Genomic DNA, 23,019 nt, shown 5'->3' on the forward strand with positions numbered 1-23,019 from the left:
TTATATCAAGTATAGTACTTGAGTATGAGCACTTTCTGCCCAAGGTACAGGTAGTTATTAAACGATACAACGTATCTCGTTGTATAAAAATGTCGCCCGACGATGGGACTGAATATAAAAGTTACAAGCGAGCTTGGCTTTTATATTTAAGAACCACTGGTCCGTTTACAATAATGATGTTACATTACTTATGTCCTTTACATTTTGATCGCCCCTCGTATATATATCTTCATTAAGCATCATATATATAAATACATTTATAATAAATCTTTTATTCCATTATCATTTATCTTTTATTACAAAAACGTCGTCGCTTAATAATATAATTAATGAAGGGTGCGAAGTCAAAATTGTAAGAGACAAATTACTTTTTAAAAACATAAGTCACAATGATTAGCAGTTTCAATCATTATTAAAAACGGTGATGTTAAGAAAATAATATTTGATCTTTCCAGGGCGCATTATATGATAACTACGTTAGATGATGTTTCAAAATATACATTGTATCCATAAGGCATCAGAATATAGAAGAATCTTATTCGGGTAATATATAAAGTAGCGCATAAAGACAGTCATCGAATAATTAGCTTAATAAAATGAACCTTATACTTAACATAATCTTTGACAACAAATTCTCAACACAAATCCATATAATATAAATAACCTTTGCTTTTAATCAATTATAAATCGAATTATAATTCTTCACATTAACAAGAGAGAATTAAAATCATTTGAAAATTATCATTGGTTAATGAGAATTAAAGAAAATTAAATTGAATAAAAATAAAATAAATGTTCATGAAAATCTATAGCTGATATGGGTCTAACCCTTACTTCATCAATTGTAGTCAGCTTAAATTCGTACTTGCATATGATTCTAATAAAGTACATTGTACTGCACAATCGTTATTATGTCCCGTATTGTTATTCTGTACAAGAATTGCGTCATGACTTTGACTTTGATATGAAGTGCCATCTCTTGCACCACGGTTATGTCTATCCATAGGATTTATAGCATTCCTAGAATTTCGCCATGTATTTTGACTGTTTTTGTGTCTACTTCGATTAAGTGATCTGACATAATTGTTGTTACGATTGGTTAGGTTAGGTTGATTCCCAACATATCTTCGCCTATTTTGTCCGTTCTGATTGCTTAAATTCACTTGATTTAGGTTGTGTTCCGTATTGTTCACATTACGGATATTTAGATTGCGAACAGGTACAAAGTGATCTGAATTGTTTTTAATTTTGCCTAATCCGGCTTGATGATTCTGAGCGTGGTATTGAGTTTCATAACATTGTACAAGCATTAAGAGGTGATTAAAACTCATACACTGGGTAGAAAACAGGATCTGTTGTAGTTTAAACGGTAGCAAATTTCGAATTGATGCAATTACTCTAGATTCCGATTGCAACGGATTTACGACTTTTAATTCGTTATATGTATTTACAACAAAATCAACAACAGATTTGTGCAAACGAGGATTGAAAGGTTGATTTCTAATCGTGGCATCTCTGTTTGCAAGCAAAAAGTCATTTTCGTAATTTGCAATCAGCGCTGCTTTAAATTCCTCATATGTATTGACGTGATCTCGTACTGCTTTAAACCATAAAGAACATGGTGGGAGTAATAAATGAGGGATTAGTTTCATATATTGCGATTTATCTATGCACATTATATTGCACTCATCCTGAAATTTTTCTAGGAAAGAGGTAGCATTTTCGTTACATTTACCACTGAACTTACTCATAGCACGTATTTCACTCATCTTTACACTTAACTTTACCTTTCTTTCACCATTCCGTGTTCGTATTGAGTGACAATTCCTACCTACTGCGTGATGTGTAGTTCCACCATCTCTTTTACGCCCATCTGTATTCCTTGGATGAATTCCTTCCAAAATAATGTCCTCATCGGATGGGTTACTTGAAGATGAGATAATGTGAGGTCCACGTTGATCTGCTACGGGTGAATGCGAGGTCATCTCCTGTGAACAAGGGAACTCCAGATGATCATTAACCCTGTTGTTGTGGTATGCGTTGTCCTTAATCTGTAGCATCCTGATTTCCTCTTGTAATGCAGATATCAACTGGGTATTCGCACGTATTTTGTTAGAATTATCCGTGACCTGAATCTTTTGTTGCCGTACAGAAGATTCTATTACTTCCAAATCCTTTTTTACACAGTTTACTTCTTGAATTGTATGATTGTAATTATCCTGGCAATCTTCAGATATTCTTCTTAGCTTTTCATCGAACTGTGATGTAATGTCACTCACCGCCTGGATAATAGATTGTTTCGTCTCTTCGGATGTCTGCTCCAATCGTTTACTTAATTCCTGATACTGTTTGCTGGATTCCTCGGATTTCTGCTCCATCGTCTTCTTTAATTTTTCCGACATCTGGGCTAAACTTTGTTCCAATCGTTGTTCTTGTCTCTGTAAAGCCATTAAGATTTTGTCTTCTAACGTTAACATTTCGGGTACAACAGGAGTTGTATTTTGTTCTTCGTTACCACTGTCACCAGTTTCTTTCTCCATTGCCTCACCGATCAACATTTTTCTTGTGATTATTCTACCACTCCTAAGTATAGTAAAGTTCGTAGTCATGAACCTTATTACAGAAGTAAATTCACCCTTACTTTATACTTCAGGATATGAATTTACAAAGTTCCCGGGTTTCGGCACCAAAAATTCTACAACGACTCACCAAAGGTAGTCGTCAACCTGGTTCGGCTAATGATATAAGTAAATCTTGAGTGGTAGTAATTGTTTACACATTAAAATATCTTCAATAATTATATCCACTATTATTCTCACCTTTTCTATCGAAATTACAAGTCGATGATGAGTATAAAATGATTTATTAGTTGATACTCTTTTAACGTATTTTCACACAAACTGTCTTGCAAGTATACATGTTGATTAGGTATCTATAAACAACTACCTAGCAACCAATTATACAATAATGTATATTTCTTACATATATTAAAAACATTCTCCTTTTGTTATTTTGAATTAACATTATATCAAGTATAGTACTTGAGTATGAGCACTTTCTGCCCAAGGTACAGGTAGTTATTAAACGATACAAAGTATCTCGTTGTATTCGTTTGCTCCCATTTGCTCCGCAGTAGCTCCGTTTGCTCCCTTACCGTTCCCGAGAAAATGGAACCTTCAAGTGTGGTGCCAGAACACCGTCGGCCCAGCCCCCCACCCAACTAAAAATAATCGTTGAGGGGAACGGATGGGACATTCGTTTGTACTTGGTTTGCTTTCATTTGCTCCGCAGTTTCTGCGTTTTCTCCCCTACCGTTCCCGAAAAAATAGAAATTTAAAGTGGTGGCAGAACAACATGGTCCCAGCCCCCCAATTAATAGCAGATAGGAACGGATTGTGGCATTCGCTTGAACTTAATTTGCTCCCATTTGCTCCGCAGTTCCTAAGTTTGCATCCTTACCGTTCCCAAGAAAATGGAACTTTAAACTGTGAGAGGCCAAAAAAATGGAGCCCGGGAACTTCGAGAGGCCAGTTAAAAGTGAATTAAAAAAAATCACGGAGAGGAACAGATGGTCGCATTCGTTTGTACTTCCTTTGCTCCATTTGCTCCGCAATTGAGACTGGGGGGGTCAGAACAACATGGTCCTAGCTCCCCACGCAATGGAAGAGAGGGATGGATGGTGGCATTCGCTGCTACTTCATTTGCTTCAATTTTCTCCGCAGTTTCTCAATTTGCTCCCCTGCCGTTCCCGAGAAAATGGAACATTAAACTGGTGGTGCAGGAAAGCGTAGTCCCAGCACCTCGAATTGAAAATAATTTCAATGAGGAACGGATGTCGGCGTTCGTTTGTTCTTGGTTTGCTTCGCAGTAGCTACGTTTACTCACTTACTATTCCCGAGGAAATGGAACTTTAAAGTGGAGACTAGAACAAAATTGTTCCAGCATCTTACTCAAATAAACATAATAACATAGGAGAGCGGATGGTGGCATTATTTTGTACTTCTTTAGCTTCGATTTGCTTCACAGTTGTATGGGTTGCTTCCCTAGCGTTCTCGAGTAAACAGAACTTAAACACGTGATTTCAGCCACCATCCCAACTTATATAATCGCAGAGGGGAGTGGATGTTGGCTATATCTCGTTTATTAATATTTGCTCCATAATTGCTCTGAGTACTCGCCTACTCCGATTGTTGTTAAGAAAGAGTAATTTTAAAGCGGTTGGTGTGGAAATGTAATCCCAGTCCTCAACCTCCTAAAAATTGTAGTAAAAAATAATTGCTTGCGTGATTTGCCCCGAATTGCTCTTGAATTGTTTCACTTTCTGCCCTACTGTTTCCCGATTTTTAGGAGGTTGAGGACTGGGTTCACATTTCCACACCAACCGCTTCAAAATTCCACTTTCTTAACATCAATCGGAGTAGACGAGTACTCAGAGCAATTGTGGATCCAATATGAACAAACGAGATATAGCCAACATCACTCCCCTCTGCGATTATGTAAGTTGGGAGGGTGGCTGAAATCAAGTGTGTAAGTTCTGTTTACTCGAGAACGCTAGGAGAGTAACCCAAGAAACTGCGAAGCAAATCGAAATTAACGAAGTACAAAATATTCTACCATCCGCTTCCCTATGTTACTATGTTTATTTGAGTGGGATGCTGAGACAATTTTGTTCTAGTCTCCACTTTAAAGTTCCATTTCCTCGGGAATGGTAAGTGAGTAAACGTAGCTACTGCGAAGCAAACCAAGAACAAACGAATGCCGCCATCTGTTCCTCATTGAAATTATTTTCAATTCGAGGTGCTGGGACTACGTTTTTCTGGACCACGATTTTAATGTTCCATTTTCTCGGGAACGGCGGGGGAGCAAATTGAGAGACTGCGGAGGAAATGGGCGCAAATGAAGTAGAAGCGAATGCCACCATTCGTTCCTCTCTACCATTGAGTGGGGGACTTAAACCATGTTGTTCTGGAACCCACAGTTTAAAATTCTACTTTCTCGCGAACGGTAGGGGAGCAAACGGACAAACTGCGGAGCAAATTAGAGCAAAGGAAATACAAATGGATGCGACCATCTTTTCCTCTCTGTGATTTTTTTTAATTCGAGGGGTTGGAATCACTTTTTTCTGGCCCTTCGAAGTTCCTGGGTTCCTTTTTTCTGGTTCCTCACAGTTTAAAGTTCCATTTTCTTGGGAACGGTAAAGATGCAAACTTAGGAACTGCGGAGCAAATGGGAGCAAATGAAGTACAGGCAAATGCCACAATCCATTCCTATCTGCTATTAACTGGGGGACTGGGACATGTTGTTCTGGCCACCCACATAAAATTTCTATTTTCTCGGGAACGGTAGGGGAGCAAACGTAGAAACTGCGGAGCAAATGGGAGCAAACGAAGTACAATTGAATGCCGCCATCCGTTCTCTACAGCGATTACTTTTAATTGGGTGAGGGTCTGGAACGACGTTGTTCTGGCCCCTTCACTTTAAGGTTCCATTTTCTCGGGAACGGTAAGGAGCAAATGGGAGCAAACGAAGTACAAACGAATGCGACCATCTGTTCCTCTCTGTGACTGTTTGTAATTCGAGGGTCTGGGACAACCTTTTTCTGGCCCCCCACTTTAAATTTCTATTTTTTCGGGAACGGTAGGGGAGCAAACGCAGAAACTGCGGAGCAAATGGGAGGAAACGAAGTATAAACGAATGTCACCATTCGTTTCCCTCAGCGATTATTTTTAGTTGAGTGGGGGGGCTGGAACGACGTTGTTCTGGCCCCCCACTTTAAGGTTCCATTTTCTCGGGAACGATAAGAGAGCAAACGGCGCTACTGCGGAGCAAAATGGAGCAAACGAAGTACAAACGATTGAAATTGTTTTCGAAGAATTGCGTGATGGTGGGGGGGGGGGGCAGGACTACGCACGCAAAAAATACTTATATCTTAGCATATCTTATCTGCGAAATATCGAAACATACAGAGGTCAGAACATTGGAACATAAAATCCTCCGATCCCAACGATGAGAATGTTATAAAGTTTCTGATTCTTGTGGGTAGTCTTGGTATAAATAACTCCATTTCGCATAGACAACCGGCTTGATGAAGCTGGAGGGACCAACCTAGTTGGACACCTTTAAAGAGTCAGTCAATGTTTAGCCTTGATGCAATGATTGGATAGCAAATCGTCGTTCAAGCTGCTATAGATACAGCCGCTCACTCAATCAAGCTAGCTAAGAGTGCCATTCTTGCACTCTCACATATAGGCCTTTCATAGTGATCTATTGTAATCGAACTGCATATCATCACACATTGTTAGGTTCCTGGTTCAGTATCCATCGTTCTCACACATGCCTTCAACCGTGGAAAGTCATACATGGTGGCTTGGGGAACACGGACTAATTCTGGACGCAGTATTAGATTATCGATAGAAAGTTCCAAGGAGGGGCAATACCTATATGTTTTTCAATACGAAGAGTGCTTTACGTCATGTTTATTAGTATGCACGAATGGTAATTGATATATTCATTTTATTGTATTCTGCTATTGTTTAGTAGTTGCATCCTTCTAATACGTCCAACAACAAAACTTTGAACTTACAAACATTGCTTTTGGAAATTAACAATAGACGAAATGTTTGAAAAAGTAGATGAAAATTTTGAAAATAATAGATGAAAGAGTTAAAAGTTGTCATAGAGAAGAGTTAAAGGAAACGTTTTCAGCAATTTAGAAAAAAATAAGTAAATTTCATGTAGGTCTCGAAACGATGAGCAAAGAATTTGCAAATGAATTAAATTCCTTGAGAGCCAATTTCGAAAATAGATTGTAAAGTGAAATAAATGAAGTTAAACCGTCTGTGAAGACAATTGTGAAAAAGATTATCTTCAAGTACAATTTTAAATATAACAATAACTTAAAATACGAGTCGTATATTTCGTATATTGTCGCATATCGTATATTGAAAAGTAATGAGACTATAGTTTAAAAAATCTCTGGAAGTTTTAATACTTTAGAATGTAAAGTATAGAGTGAGAGTAAAAATGCATGTAAGTTAATTGATAAAGTGCTGATTCAACTAGTAGAAATGCCGACTAGAGTGTTAGTAATATCAGTGAAAGATGTCGTTCATATTGTACTTCGCAGAAAAAGAAAAGAAAAGAATTGATAAGAAAGTTACATTGAATCTGGGGGAATTAGACATTTTTGAGAAGTTTTCAGGGAATAGAAACGAGTTAAGTGTTACCGCATTTTTGAAAATATTTAAAGATCAAACTTCCATTATTGACATTTCCTGTAGTCAGTTTTTAGAGATTACTAACTTTTTACTCACTGGTTCTGCTCATAACTGATATTTAACAATGGGTCTTCTTTTAGTACGTTCGAAGAGTTCGATAATGATTTCAACGTTGAATTTGATAATAAGTAAGTATTCAAGCTAATAAATTTATGGTATTGCAATACACACCTTACGATCCCAAAGCAGATGAAAGTGTTTATATCATTGTTTCCTACAGGTATAATAAATTCAATGCATTAACCCTGATGTCAAAACTGATGTTAGCATTTAGTGTGGTGCTACTCCAATTAACAACTTTCATTATATTAACACTATCACCTGCATTAAGTCATTCAAACACTAGAGACTATACCAAGGCCTGGCGCTTGAGGAGAATTTAACCAAAGATTTATATATATATAAAATTCGAGCGTCACTTGAAAAGGACAATTTTAATGGTAAGAAGAAAAACAGAAAAGCAATGGAAACGGAAATGCTTCTCTAAATCAATGTAACGCAAACTCAAGTAACGGAAACAAAACTAAAGGTAGAAATATGTTGGAAAGAAACAAAGGTAAAACGAGAAATATTAATTATAGTTGCGATTCTCATTCAGATGGTCCTTCGTGTAATTGAAGTCACGACTAGCCTTTGATTAGATGGCAGTTTGCTCCCAGACCTAAGCGTTTGCTCGGCCTACGACCTCGTATCTTTTATGTATCAATCTTGCCATCAACAGTGCAGTTTGTTCATTTGCTCTTAATATTTCCGAAATTTGGCCAGCTGGGGGCTTTGCACCCGGACCTCCCGTGTTTGCTTGGCCTACGGTCTCTCACCTGTTAAACCCACTATTTTACTGAATTTCAAGTTTCATTTCCTATTTCGACTACCTAAAAGATAAGATTTTGTATCCCAAGAAAACGACCATTTAAATAACATGAGAATTTCTTCACCCCCTTTAGACTCCTTAAAATTAAAACTATTCACTTTTGACAATTTTCCTGTGGGTTACTCCCGAAAAGCTACAACCATGCCAAATTAAATCATTGTTGCACTACATGAAGTGCCCAATAATTTTGTGGTGTAGATGTACCATATAAATAATATAGTAAAGATTTTTCAGTTTCCCATAAAATCACTCGAAGTTTGAAATTCTTATTTTTTAGTGATTTTGTTAAATAATCCAACGGAAAATGTATAAGAATATCGAATTTAAAGTGTTCATTCCAATTCCAAGTACCTAAAATATGATGTTATAGGTCCAAAAATGGAATCATGCCCAATTTCAACTTTCCACGTCAACCGGAAGTACCCGTTATTTTATGTCAGTGAGTGAGATTATGTAGTTTTATATATAGTTAGAATATTTCATCTATATATTGAAATGCTAGGTTGCTATGTTTGTTCCCAAAGAAAAGTTCATATGTTTGTCTCCAATCCTTTCGACAATGAGATCTCGAAAACCACGAGTGCTAGAAACGTGCTGTTTTCGCTGGTTGATTCCAAATTCTGAGTAGTCGAGTTCTAATTGAATAGTTAAAAACGTGGCTGTTATTTCTTTATTACATTTTAGGGTTATACTGGAAGTGTTGAAATTAAAAAAAAAACATATCCTATGAGTTATACGTTCCAACACAAGATAGTTGTATACAGGGGTTGTATATCTCTCCGGCGTTTGTTTCGTGACCAAATGATAATGAGAAACGAAGGATAACCGTTTTCTAGGCTAAGATGATTTTTTATTGTTTGGAGTGTTTTGCCCAATGAACACCATATATCACTGGCATTATAATTAATTGTGTATGTAATGTATCTAAGAAGAAAGAAAACACTGATCATACATGAATTATAAACTCTAACCGGAAGAAGGCTCAATCTTACAAATTGTGCGAGATATTGAAAAACAATCTAAAAAAATCTCCCCTTTATGATACCCCTTGCAGATATTTATCAAGACGTCTTTCACTTGTGTCTGTAGAGAGACATGTACAGATCTTGTGAGGAATGACAAAAAGACTCATGCTCATATGTGAATGATGCGCTGTATAGAGAGCGCAGGTTCCGCTAGTTTAAATTTAATAAGTCTACTGTTAATCAGAATAAGCAAACATTCTATAGCAATGATCATGCAATGAATTGTTACGGTAATGTTAGAATGTACGCTTCTAATGATCAGATATTTGTTAGTCCTCCGATCTATCAAAATTTCAGCAAGCAAAATAAGACCATATATTGTAAAATTTTCTCTAATAGATTCTACGTCACAAATGCGATTTCCGCATCCAAACTAAATTTGCTTACCAGAGAAAAACTAATGTTAAAAATGGAAATAGTGTGACAACTAGTATTGAGTACACTAACATTATGTAAAAATTGGGGGAAATATAAACTGGGATGGCGAAACTTCGTCAGATGACGACAAAGAAACCCATTAAAATTGTAATAAAATTATTACACCAAATGACACCGTAGAAAGGAGTAAAAATAATAATTTAATAATTTTTCGCTGTATGTGATTCAGGTGCTTCCGTTAATTTGCTCTGCTTTAAACTGTGGAAGATGATTTCGAGCATTGCTTCACATGCTCAGTTAAAAAGTACTCCCTATATCATACTCGTAAACAGTGGCGAAGCGTGTCGTGAAAAATTGGGTAGTCATATATCACACAAACATACATATATATTTTCCCCCATTCTGTGAATATTTTCTAAATTTTGAAAACGGTTCGTTTCCTAAGTGTAGAATAAGGTAAGGAACCATCCATTGATGAACATTTCGTGGAATTTTTGTGCATAGATTCTTAAGGAGAGGAACTAATTACCGGTATTTTGAAAAAGAAAAGATAGAATAATAAAAAAACTTATATCTCAAATATCCGTCGCCAAGGATATGAAAATGATGCTAATGTGAATAGAAAGCATTTGGGTGTTCAGAAAGGACATTAAATGTGATTTGCCAAGCAATCTTCGTTCTATGTGGCGCACATTCATTGAATTCGATTTTTAATAATTGTGCTATGATCTCCATTGAAGCCGTCTAGTTTTTCTTTCTATATTACAAGAAGTGTATATTTATTACTCAAGTTCCATATACCGTTGGTCTCTTCCATAGAAATTCATATCCAATTTCACGTTATAGCCTCTAAGTGATACATGTTGAGAGAATCGTATGACATACGTCAAACGATTTCGTTACTAGTTAGATAAAATATACGATGCTCTTTTCGAAGAATGGGATGAAGTTCTTTTCTCTGTTAATGCAGCTTCCAGGAATCAGAACAGAGTATACTTTTTAGCAAAATTAGAAGATACTCAGCAGACAGTCGGTCTACTTGAGAAAGTCAAGCACTATCTTAAAATCGTGTGAAGCGATGAAGGTTTCCAAAATATTGTGGTTCATGTCGTAGTAATTGAGGAGGTTCTCGACATTGAATCGAGATTTTATTGAGAATCAAAGCTCCGAATTAGAAGAGTCAAACTACAATTTTCATATGAATCTAAAAACAAAATATCTTAGGATCCATATTAAGCGTTTAGACATAACTTATTTTTGTGCATATTAGATGCGAGTACTTTTTCCCCTAGATAAAAGATTTCAACCACTGAAGCAGCATAGCGATGTATTCGAGTTTTTCTATGATATTCGCGCAACAACAGACAAAGAAAATATTTGTAGAAGTGTTCCGAGAACTTCCAGGTATCCTTAATACAAAAGTATTACAGTGATGTGCAGTGGCGTATTTAGGGGAGTGGCTTCCGGGCTTAAGCCCCCCCCCCGAAATCTTACTTAGTATATTAAAGTATATGAAATATCTTGCAGAATTTGCACATTTTCAGGCTAAGCCCCTCCCGAAAGTTAACAAAGCCCTCCCCGAAACAAAATCGTAAATACGCCACTGGTGATGTGGATGACCATCAGTTATATGAAGAGCTATTACTTATTCTTCATTTCACTATTCTGGAAACGAAACTTAACTATTGCGAGTATTGACATATACTTGTAAAAACTCACTCATTGAGCTATTTCCAAAGGTAATATTGCTCTAATAATCTTGCCTATTACGCGTACTTGGCAGTGTTGCTACAACGGAAAGAAATTTATCCAACCTGAAACTTTTCCAACAGAAACAAATTTATCCAATCTGTTAAAAAACTACCTACAATCAACAATGACGCAGAAGCCTTTATTATGTCTTTCCATGATGCCACGTAAATGTGATATTTTCCGTAAATTAAAACAGATGCTTTAATTGAGGACTTCCCAGGTTTCGCATATCGTTTGCCAGAATTCTTCCCTTGTAGAGAATAACTTAGAGGACGTTTTGGTCGTGACAATAAAGTAATCTGTGTCGTAATTGGTTGGTTGAATGGTCACGAATTTACATTGACCAATAAGCAAAGAGTTTTTTCATTGAAGTGGCTAAGCGGTTGGCGTACGTGCCTTTGACATGGAGGAGCCGGGTTCAATTCCCGGCGGGAGCTCATGAGGTTCGGATTCCACGTTAGTCAGTAGGTCCCATCTCATATAGCCTCGCTGCTGAAAGAGACGTTAAACTCAAAGTCAACTCAACTTATGCTCACTATTACAAAATTGAGCAAAATAAGAACAGAAAGTTTAATTTCCTTCAAGGACGAGAGCATATTGTCGATGGCAACGCACTAATCTTCGTTTATTAATCTGGAAAGTTAATCTTCGCATATTTTACCAGAGGAAGAACTTAATAACTATGTGTAACATATTTCTACTATGTAATAAGAATCCTAGTATAAATTTATTGATTATCTATGTCAATCTCAATTATTGGTTTTCAAAATTGTGAAGACAGATGAAAAGATTCTAATACGTAGGATAAGAAAAATATTAGGTTTAATTTCGCTCCCACCTAGTATTGATTTCTTTGGAAATGTAAATCGTGATCCTGTGGTTCTCTCGCTTTCGGTGAATAAAAAATAGAAGAGAATTTATATAGAAAAATATATTTATTCCAGTGTTTTTTTAAAGGCAACTTCCAAATATATTAACTAAGTAATTCAGAAAGAAACTACATAATTGCACGTATTAAGCATATATAATTTTGCATTGGAGGAAAGATATAAGCACAACACTAAGACATAAGATTAATTCGTGAACAAAACAAAAGTTATGGACCACCACACTAAATTTTCTAGCTCCAATTTCTTAAACTAAATCATGTTACGGTGCAGTTATCACTGGAACACTTATTTGCGAAGTACGAACGAAATTATAAGGCTTTTTTGGGACGGAAATTTGTCCATAAAAGTAAACTATTCCTTCTGGATATTAACCCTTTATTTAGTATTGTTGCTCTCAAGGAACATCGCATTCTATTGCGTTATCCCCACGAATTATAACTTCATTGAGCATTTAATTGGCATTATTGCTTTCATACAACATTGATATACATGATTTGCGGGTCGCTTGTTCAGATATTTCTAATCTTCGTCAACAGGGGACAGTCAAATTTAGTATTGCAGAAGCTTTATCTCCTACGTCCTGCAAAAGTCCGTTTTTTAAATTTTTTATTTGTGGTTTCTTGCTCTGTAGCAAAATATTTCAACTAAACTGTTGGTAATTGTTTGTAACTGTTGAGAGTATTCTTACGATATTTTACTATAATAGGGCAATGCCGCTCACTAGCCACATATAAGACCTATTTTATGCAATGTTGCTTTGAAATAAACATCCTATATTTTGTAACCAAAGTACAAAAATAATTTAATAATTACGAAGTTATGATCAGGAAGACATGGTTCAACCATAAAAGCAAACTAAATATTTTAATGGCAATGTATCAATACTTGCCAATTAAAGGGTTAAAAACATATTTAGTATTGCATTGTACGTTAATAATGGAATATTTATCTATGAAATATGAAGAAAATCGACTAAGACGTTTTGAGAAAAATTGTCTGAGGAAAAAATCATCTGCAGCAGTAAATTATGCCTTGTGGAATGTTTCAAGACAAATCATGTATGCAATATCAATGAAACATTTATTTATGAAATATGAAGAATATAGCCTGTCGTTTGTGAGACAATCGTCGGAGAAAAATTCAGCCCTAAAAGTAAGGTACGACTTCTGGATTTTTCCCAGAGAAATGACTTATAGCACAATATTGAGTTGCTAACGAAACATTGATGTACAAAACATAAACAAAATCTTTATAACTGATTTCGAAAAAGTAGCATTTCTTTTATTTTCACCCTTCAGTATACTACCCTTACTTTTGAGGCTAGAATTCCTCTGGAGAATCTTATAAAAGCCTTAAATGTAAACTTGTGGATATGTTGGAGGTTACTGTGTCCAGATTAATATAGCCTCTTCAGAACCGAGAAGAAACGAATTGTTATATTTGGGTTTCGTTTGAAGATGCCTGTTGCAGTACATGCATATGAAGTGATTTTGTTCAATTTTGGTCAACCATAGTCATCACTGACCAGTAGTGGACAGCTCGCTCTAGCGACCATTTGGTTTCAGTACTAAAGATATAGAAGCTTAATATTTCAATGTAACTGTTTTACTTCTTATTTTTCCTTTAAAAAAAAAATATCTCAATGATATTTCAGCTCTTCACCCCTGCATCTTATCAGCTTATTACAAACAGTTCTACTATGGATTTATTACATTATTACTATAACAAATTACTTTTAGTTCTTTAAATTTTGTACAGTCTGAAATCCCGGCAATTGCCTGGTGTGACTGAGGAAAAACCCTGAAAAACCTTATCTACAGCGGCACGGTCATTTTTTTTTCTTAAAACTACCAACAAAGGGCGCGGATATCCCTGGAAGAGTAATCTTCAAGAGAGGTCATCCCCCACACATGACAGGCTTAGACAAATACTGTCTGTTCAGCCCATTATTTCAGTTCAGCACAGGCACTTACGCAGAAGCAGAATTTGGATAGGGAGGGCTCCGAGGTGTGTCCGGGTGCGAAGTTTACGTAAACTGTTCGAATTTTGAAAAAACTTATACTAATTTCACAAAAAGTCTTAATTCAGGGGGAGATCTGGACGCTAAAGACCCCTTCTCAGCTTACATACCTGGCTCAGCTTATTCACAAGACAATTAAATCTATTACTTCCATAGTTTGCTTTTAGTAAACAGACATTTAATTCCACTTCAGTGTTTTTCAAGAAAATAAGAAATTATTTCTTTGAGACCTCTGGTCGTTCTAGCGACCACACAAATTTTCGAGACTATAGCTATATCGAAAAAACGTTCCAGTTGCTAGTTATTACGTGCTTTGTACAATCTGACATTAAAATGAAAATTAATGCATGAAAACCTGTCAACTTCATCAACAAACATACGTAATATATAAATAGTTTCCATTGCTGCTCCAACACGAGTATTCTCAGAAGACGCTGCCATGATGTGACGATCCTCCCGTGTAGTGCTCACATTTCAAACTACTTGTAAGTTGGTTCTACGGAGGGAGGTTTCTGTAGCGACCAAGCGTTCCCAATTACTACAAAAATTGTCTCTAAGGTGGCAACGGCTGGAACACACATGGTTGCTTGAGCGACCACAAATCACGGTCAGGTCTGAGGAGGGTAGGAACGAAAGACCAGAAAGATTTTTAAAAGAAATCATCTTTCCAGCTTGAGTGGGTCATGAAACGTGTAAATTGTTTGAAATCCCACATTTGATTTATTTTCATGAGGACTATACTCTGTTCTCTCCTTGCATCGCTCGAAAGTAGAAAGCGAAATTAATTTCTTTAAAAAAAAAAAAAAATAGATTAACGTCCAACAGTTGTTCGCAAAAGAACAAGTACTAAGTAGTTGCTTAGATTGAAGAGCTCTGCAGAAGTTAGGTCCATCTACTTATTCAACCAAATCTCGGAAATCCTATACAGGGTGTTACATAAATGTATCACTAAATTTGGAAACAGATTGCTTACATCAAAATAAGAAAAAAAAAGTTCATATGGACCTGTGATCAAAAGTGGATAGTTTGGGAGTTATAGGGTGACAAAAACGTGAAATAAGTGAACTTTAAAACTCCAGAGCTCCACTACTTTGGGACCTGTCGTAGTTGGATCAAGCCATCACTGAAAAACTGGTATGTGAACTATCCAAATATCCATGTTTACGAATACTTCAGTAATTGTGCATCAATTTTTAAAGAGGTAGGTGGAGAGTGATCAAGTATAGTTGATTTCTTCTATACATGGGCAGTTCGGTAAATTCTTTGAACTTCTGCTGGATTGTTGTATCTCTTTCTCCCACCATCGCTCTTTTGACTGCATTTACGGGGTTGCAATGTCGCAGAACCCACTGTATTTCTGTCTCTCATACTCTCTCCCAATACTATCGCTAATGTGAAACAGATGTCAGGTCTCCACATCATGAAACATTTTGCTACAATCGAGTATAATATATACAGGGTATTAATGAACTATACCAACAAGTTGTAAGAGATGATTTCTCACATCAAAATAAGAGAAAAACTTCATATGGAGCTATGGCTAAAAGTGCATAGTTACAGAGCTAGGGCTGTCCAAAATCACGAAAAAGTCAAATTTCAAGAGTCCCTATTTCGAATTCCAGAATCTGTGGATGGTAGTCCTTATTAGCATAAAGGAAGTCACGCATACGCAATCCAAAAATGCATGTTCAATAGTTGTACAGATTATTCCCTGCAGAGTGAAATTCCCAGACATGCCATCAACCGAATTTTGAGATATCCTCTTACTTTTTGATTGGTCCAAAATAAGCAAATGATAAGCCTTGATAGCAGTGAACACGAAATCCTTTGGCATGATGTCGGAAGTGTTAAGGATCGTCAGCAGCACGGTCTCTAGTACTCGGGAAAACGCATGGTGCGATGTTTTCTTTCACGCTTATAAGTGAAGAAATCGTGAAATATACCGTCACGAAATACATATCACCACACGTTATTACGAACACAAATAAACATGGAGCTGGCGGTTCCTAATACTTTCGTCTTTCCTCCGAAGCATTGGATGTCCATTGTTGTTAAGGTTTATCTCTTGCCTACGTTGGACCCTTCTTGAAATCAGGGTATACCTGAAAACTCTATTGAAAACATATCTGACAATTACACCCTGTAGAGATACCCTCTACACCTATTGACAATTGATGAAATATGCATTTTTGGATTGTGTATGCGTGGCTTCCTTTACGCTAATAAGAACCACCATCCATAGTTTCTGGAATTCGAAATAGGGCCAATTGAAATTTAGCGTTTTCGCGACTTTGGACAGCCCTAGCTTTGAAACTATGCACTTTTCGCCATAGGTCCATATGAACTTTTTCTCTTATTTTGATGTGAGGAATCACCTCTTACAGTTTGTCGCTATAGTTCATTAACACCCTGTATATGTTGAATAGCAATCTTCTAATTACTGACTGAAAGGACAGCGTTTGGAACTGTGGCAACTAAATAGTCTACGTGGACTTGACGAGCGGCTGTCAAATTCTGGAAAGGAGGATTCTAGTTGGCCATTTAGTTATCGGAGGTGTTTTCCACAAGTTCCCGCGGACGGTGACTTATTCATGGCACTAGCAAAAACATGTAGAAGGTAGCATTCTTTATATACAAACTGGACATGCATAGAAGGAATCGACTATACTCCCAAACAACCTCTTTAAAAATGATAGTGCAAGAGCTGGTGGTTCTGAAAGATTGATATTTGGATAATTCACATACTAGTTCCTCAGAGATGTCTTGATCCGACTACAATCGATCCTATTATAATGGAACTAGAGAGCTTTAAAGTTCATTTTTTTCACGTTTTCAGCGCCTTATAGCTACGAAACTATGCACTTCCCACCACAGGTCCATATGGACTTTTCTTTCTTATTTTGATCCCAAAATATCGTAGAAAAATTTTTGTAACACCTTGTACTGCTGGGTATGGAGAAAGCGCAAACTTCTAAGACCCACACATTTTAGGAAATCAAAAGCTCTTTTAGAAAATTGCAACAAAGAACTGTCAAAAACAATGAGGATGAAGTAACTTTTCGTATCCAAATAAACTGTACTATAAACTGTAAAGGGGATCCCCCAAAACATATATCTATTTCTAGAAGTTTATACTTCGTCTGGTAGATGCCAATAACTGAAGAATATTCGTTACAATCTAACGGTGCGATATGTAACTTTAGCATTCTAGAATTATACATCTTTGTTTCGCTGTTATTCGTGAATACATTAACAGACTGATTGTTGAAAAAATTGGCCGTAATAATCGCTCTTCTTACTTGCTGGGAGAAAGAGAATTCAAAAATTAACATTTGTTCAAGAGTTATTTTGTCGAGTATTGGCCACCGTTGAAGCCACCGTCATCCATAAAGATACTAGGAGGATTTATTTTATTAGCAAACTTGACCAAAATAATCGCTTTAGTTATCAATCGCAAAGAAGAATAATTCAGAAATCTCTTTTCGTTCAAGAAGTTATTGTGTGGAGCAATGGCTATCGTTAAAGTCACCCTTGTCAATAAATACATTAAAGGATTTATTCCAGAAACGAACTTCTCCGAAACAATTGCTCTAGCTACGTATGGCAAAAAGAAGAATTCAGAAATCTCTTTTCTTTCAAAAGTTATTTTGTGAAGTAACGGTCACCGTTAAAGTGATCTTTATCCATAAAGATATTAGGGGATTTATTTTATTAACAAAAATGGCCAAAATAATCGCTCTAGTTATCTATGGCAAAAAAGAAGAATTCAGAAATCTCTTTCCGTCCAGGAAGTTATTGTGTGGAGTAGTGGCCATCGTTAAAATCACCGTTATCCATAACGATATTAACGGAATTACTCTTGAACGAATTTAGCCGAAATAATCGCCCTAGCTATCTACTGCAAGAAACAAGAATTCAAAAATTTGCTTTCGTTCAAAAGTTATCGTATGGAGTAAAGCACGGACCTATGTAAATAACATTAACAAGTGAGCTTCGTTGTAAATTGCAAAACTACGGTAGACTTCCAAACTATGCGAATTGAATAGTGAGGCCGGACGTAATAGAACTATAATTTTCAATTGCAAAAGAGGATAAGATAAAGAGTTCAAACTTGTTCTTTGGACGCTGACTCCATAATCGAAACTATTTCTCGCTATCTATTACAACTATTACTCTATAGGAATGAATATTGTAATCGGAAATTATATTAGCTTCCACAATTTGTAGTTTCACTAGAAGAATAAGATTTGAGATGAAATTTAGTCTTGGGATCATGAATTTATATTCAACAAGGAATTTCTGTTACGGTTCTCGTTCTATGGAAAATACTTACCACTTCCGCTTGCAATAGAGGAATAAGGTAGGATATTGGGATTTTCTTGGGGATACTGAATCCACATGAAATCTTATTCTCGCTATTACCCCCGCTTCTTTACTATGACGATCATGTGTTGAGACCGGAAATTGTATATATTCTCCACGGTTAGGTTTGAATAGAAAGGTAAAAATCGACATGAAGCTTATTCTTGGCACTCTGAATTCATATCATAAAAGCATTTCTCCCTATTTCTTACCGTTTCTGTTCTACGGAGATCAATACTGAAGCCGGAAGTAGTAATAAATTTGTACCACTTCCGGTTTTGGTAGACAGAGATAAGTTGACATAAAATCTATATTTGTGATGCTAAATTAGGAGGCAGGGGGCTCAGTGTTAAGCGCTTACCTCTAATGCATGGAGTCCCTGCACGATCCCCGCTTATGTAAGTTTGTGGAGGACAATATTGTGTCAGTAGGTCTGCTCGGGATACTCTACATTCTCATTCCACCAATTCTTCCTTTATTATTCACTTGCGTAAATCATCGTCTCCCTTAGCCTGTAGGTCATAATCGTAGGACGTTAATGAACCGTTTCACGCTATATATATATATATATATTATCGTTTCTGTTGTATGGTAAGGTTCTTATACGTCTTGGTTTAGCCATGTCCCAAAGAAATTGTTCGGGAATTCAAATGCCCCGGTCCCACTTCTTAGAGTAGAAAATGGAAGTCCTCTTTCATAGTCATTTACATTGGACCCGAAAAACGTTGATTTCTACTTGATGGAACTTATTCGTTGGGCTGAATTGATTAAAGAAACACTTCTTGGTATTTTTTTTTACCGCTTTTACTTTGATGCTTATTAACAGACTGATGGACCAACATAATCGTTTTATATGACTTTCCATTCTTCTGCATAGCACAGTTTAGAAGTATAACATCTACCTTGTGACACAAAATCGTGACTCCTGACAAGGCCCCATAGAACAAAGATAATTCTCTATATGTTGCAAAAGAAAATGGATGCGAAGCTTCTAAAGATAAAAATCTCCATCTTCGTTATTCGTCCTAGTAACTAAACAGTGTAGTATGTATTTAATTTCTGAACATATAACTGTAAAGAACCCTGTCTCTCCTTTAACTAAGAGTGGAAAGATGCTTGACATTATCATTCTTTGGTCAGAGATAACGGGATTTATTGATTCTTTGTTCTTCCGAATTACTGCTTTTCCTGCCGCTAAGATAATGACCACCTGATTCTACTTAGTGGCTACATAGATATTAAGGTGGATCACCACCCGGAAGTCAGTACATAAGGAGTGCGATTTAAGTTAAGGTTACTGGCAAAAAGTATGCATAAAACGAAAACAGCTCACTCGATCTCAATGAAAGTTTCACACTTTCCTCTTCATAGTTTCTCACGAGTGCACACAAAATGTGACAGCGTAGATATGAACGGGAAGCGAATGACAGCCGAACAAGCCAAGGCTCTCCATGAGCGGCTTATCCAATTCTATATGAACCAATGCCCGACTGATTTTACGGCTGCTTTAAACCATTTTAAGTATGAATATCCTTATAGTACAGTGCATAGGAAGTTGTAACATTATGTGAAGACTGGTGAAACATCAAGAAAGAAGAAATCTGGTCACCCAATTTCAAAATGTGCACAAAATATGAAAAGTGCGATTAGACAAGAACTCTTGAAGAACCCAAACTTGTCAAACCGTCTTTTAGGACAAAAGAATCAAATTTCTGAATTCAGTGTAAGGAAAATCAAGAGAGAACAAAGATCCAAGGTTGAAACATGAAAAAGTATACCATTTTACACAGACGAACAGAAGAAGCGCGCTAAGACCAACTGCCGCAAACTCTCCGACAAGAAGGACGTGAACAAGATTGTGATCGAGGATGATGAAACTTACTGTTACCATAACTTAGCGTTTGCGCCTGTTTCCAAGTATGTACACATTGATAAACATCAGGTTTATCCTAGTAAGTTCGTAAAACCTAAAAACAGGTATGCGAAAAAGTTTTTGAACTAGCAAGCGATCGCGGCAAAGGCCAAAGTTTCGCGTGCTGTAGTTCGAAGTGGGACAATCAACGGTGACCGCTATTTAGAGTACATTGAAAAGGTTTTCATTCCATGGATACGAAAAGAATTCACCGGACATAACATTGTGTTTTGTCCCGATATGCCATCCTTACATTATATGAAAAAAGTGCGCAACGCGCTTACTGACGCTGGCAAGGAATTTGGAAGCAAAAACAAGAACGCGCCAAAAGTTCCTCTGGCTAGACCCATTGAGCATTTCTGGGCTCTAGTTAAATGTGAAATGACTAAAAAAGCATACTTTCATCAAGGATGTGAAAAATATGCAAATAAAATTGGTCAAAATATCAAAAGAAGTGGCAAAATGTAGTGGACAAGCCCATTTTCGGAAGTTCCGGTTCAAACTTCGAGAAATCGGCCGCAAGGGTGTCTACAGCAGCAAATAGTAAACTATTTCTTTCTTCAGATATCATTTGTTTATTATATTAAAATGTGTTGTGATTTCTCAAGAAATAAGAAAGTTATTACAAACATTCAAAGTTCTCTTTACTTAAATCGCACTCCTTATTTTAGCTCATTTCCTTTACTACTGCGCAATGAAACGTTACATACTATAAATATTGTACTATAAGATAGAGTAATGTGTCAGCTACAGCACAAGACACTGACTCATTTGATTGTGTCTCCTGATATCGAAAAATGTAACAAATGACAGAAAATATTTGATTCGTTTTACAATGAGCACACAAGATGGCACTTACTGTTAGATCTTACTAGAAGTGCTCATTTTTTATGAAATGTTTATTTGTATACAGTGGCGTATTTAGGGGGGTGGCTTCCGGGCTTAAGCCCCCCCCCGAAATCTTACTTAGTATAGTAAAGTAAATTAAATATCTTGCAGAATTTTCACATTTCCAGGCAACCCCCCCCCCGAAAGTTAGCAAAGCCCCTCCCGAAACAAAATCGTAAATACGCCACTGTTTGTATATGTAAAGTATGCTGAAGTAACAATCTTATTACGAAATAGACACTTTGTTTGACCGTTTCTCGTGTTACGTTTCATATTTTATTTAAATATTAATTTACATTTAAGGAAATAAAATTTTGAGAAGAAATTTGCTCAGAACGCCATAATGCGTTGTTGCCAAATTTGTACGTTTACTGTGGTAGTCACAATAAGGAAATTCCTGGATTGTAGCATTCCAGTTCCAGAAGCGAAACTTAGTTGTGAATTCCGGTAAGGATCGAAAGTTAATTTTTTCCAGTAAGTATCCAAGCAGAATTCCATGATAACTTCCTTTATTATCTGACATAAGTAAATACTCGGCACTATCTGGCAACGCCACACTATACAAGCAGCGTTTAGCATAGCACCAAGAACACCTAGTGATCGACCTAGTGGAATTAATAGAATAGATTGTCCCATTTTTATTGCTTCTTTTTGTGTTACTAACGATTCTAATATTACATTATTTGATTTATCGCGAGAAAAGAAAATAACGTAGAAAGGACATAATAAAAAAATATGTATGAATCAAGCTTACAGCTGAGTGCATTGTGATATTGTTATCTTTTATTACGAAGAGAGTTTAATTAGGTAGCTTTGCACCTTGATTATACAACCGTCTATTGCGTACTAATGAAAACATCTGTTAAGGTGGTATGCACATTGTACTGAAGATCCATTTAAAATAATGTGTATGTTCAGAGCAAATTATTGTCGTATTCAGAAAGGACTTAGGTAAACACTGTGTAGAGGTAGGCGGAAGTTCTCAAACGAAATGAGAAGAGCGAACGTATGTGTGGAGAGAGAGAGAAAATTGTGGAAGGTAAACTCATTAAAGCACTTCGTAGCCTTGGTTAGTTTATCCAGTAGGTTACGGCTTCTTATACACACTACGCGTAAGATCTCAAACCAAAATACAAAGCATATTATCCACTCTTAACCGGTATTTCTTGGAGCATGAAAACAGGTTTAGGTAAACGTTATGTCTCAATTTGGAAACTATATAAACATGTTAGCGTTTAATTCTTTTAGTAAAGCTTCAATAGGAATATTTTCGGTTCTATATATAACATCTATAAAAGTAAAATTACACTACTTTCTTATTTCTAGAAATAATCATACTAACATCAGAAGTGGTTCATATTAATATCAAAAGCAGATATATATATATATATATATATATATATATATATATATATATATATATATATATATATATATATATATATATATATATATATATATGTTTAGCGTTATCACTTCATATTGTCAGATTCGGATGCGACTCCCGATTGGCGAGATTCAAGTATCTCAAGAGTATCTCAATAAGAGTATCTCAAGTATAATCTACCACTAGGAAATGTGTGTCAACTTTGGCTGTGATTACATTGAAACTAAATATACCACCAAAATTCGTACACATGACTT

General features: G+C 36.2%; 1 protein-coding gene across 1 annotated transcript in view; it reads right to left on the reverse strand.

Moving 5' to 3' along the window:
• The window catches only part of rdgC (retinal degeneration C), an 857,557-nt gene that overhangs the window by 263,463 nt on the left and 571,075 nt on the right, over positions 1-23,019 (reverse strand). The window lies entirely within an intron of this gene.

This window comes from Thermobia domestica, chromosome 3 (assembly GCF_964235325.1).
Source record: "Thermobia domestica chromosome 3, izTheDome1.hap1.1, whole genome shotgun sequence".
NCBI classification, from domain to species: domain Eukaryota; kingdom Metazoa; phylum Arthropoda; class Insecta; order Zygentoma; family Lepismatidae; genus Thermobia; species Thermobia domestica.